The sequence below is a fragment of the Otolemur garnettii genome, unplaced genomic scaffold (genome assembly GCF_000181295.1).
Source record: "Otolemur garnettii isolate 467f Iridium unplaced genomic scaffold, OtoGar3 scaffold00176, whole genome shotgun sequence".
In the NCBI taxonomy this organism is placed as follows: Eukaryota; Metazoa; Chordata; class Mammalia; order Primates; family Galagidae; genus Otolemur; species Otolemur garnettii.
This window is the reverse complement of record NW_003852571.1, coordinates 2231505-2232920: the sequence shown is the minus strand read 5'-3', so window position 1 is coordinate 2232920 and position 1416 is coordinate 2231505.

The window sequence follows — 1416 nt, the reverse complement described above, 5'->3', positions numbered from 1 at the left end:
ATTCCATTGGAGAATACAGGCGTTTTTCCTTTGTTTTCTTTAAAACAGTAAGCTTAAAATGATGAATTTTTTGTATTTTTAATTTGAAAATTGAATAAATATTTTTCATAAAGATTGTTTTGAGTGCTAATTTGTTTACGTTTTACAGAATTGCTTAATACATGATATTCAGTACAACTTTCATTTATTTGTAATATTTATAAGATATTAGTAAAAGAATGAATTGGTAAAGCAGCAGTAGTAAAATGATAGTGCTTTGTACAGTTTGTAGCCAAGTTAAGCATGTGGTAAGTTTTTCATTTATATTTTGCTATTAATATGGAAACACCTTTATAAGATTTCAGTTCATATTCACTAAAGAGATGTCTTAATATGCAATTGTGTATTTTCAGTGTTTGATTCTATGGCTTAGTTTCTTTAACATCACAATTTGGAAACATGCTGTAAGAGAAGCATTAAATTTTACTAGAATTCTATGTGTAAATTAACTTCAACATTTCATGTCTCAGGATTTTCTTAATTTAGTTTACTGTTTGAATTTATTTCCTGTTAGCCTCTGACCTTGATGGCAAAGCTATAAAGCTCTAAGCTTGCTAGAATGCATAGCAAGCATTCAGTAAGTAAAATGATGGGAGAATAATAGAAAGGGATAAGTAATTCTTTGAACTCTTTGACTTATCAAAATTCTGTAGTTATTTTAAAGTTTTTGCAGAAAAATAAATATATTCAATGATTGTATTTTTTCAAAAGTCTGTTGCAATAGCAGCCATATGATGTGAAAGTGTACTTGACTTGGTTCTCAGTATCATGTATGCTTGCTGGTGTAGCAAATGAAACATTGCTTAAAATAAGGAGTTTATTACAAGATTTTTAATTTACAAGCTAATGTCAAATATGTTTCTTCAGAGATTAGAATGTGTTTTAAAGTTCTAAAATTAATGTTTTTATTAGTAATATTCATACTGCTTATTTTTAGACATTTAAGTTTAACAGATTGTGTTTCTTTTCAGTTTCTATACTTGCTTAAGCAGTCTTGATTTGAGTAGGGGTCTTGATTTGTGCTTTTGTGTTTGTTAGTTTTTTCATGAATATAGTAAAGCTTTTTTTTCCAGCATGTGTTTTGTCCTCTTTTGTTCTCTTTGGATTTAGTACTTTGGTCTTTTTCTTTTGTTGTTTTCCCTTTTTCCCCTCTCATATTGTTTTTCTTACGTTTTGGTGTTTAGGTCCTGTCTTCATTGTTTCAGGTATTTCTTTCCCCCTCTGGGTGGAGATGGTCCATTGATGCCCATCCCCTTCCTCTTCCTCCTCTGGTAGAGCACTCTTGGGATGCTGGCACTGCAACCTCTAGTATCCTCACCCTTGCAGGTGATATCTCTCTCCGCCTCTTAATCCCTTCCCTGAGGCTCGGCGTCTATA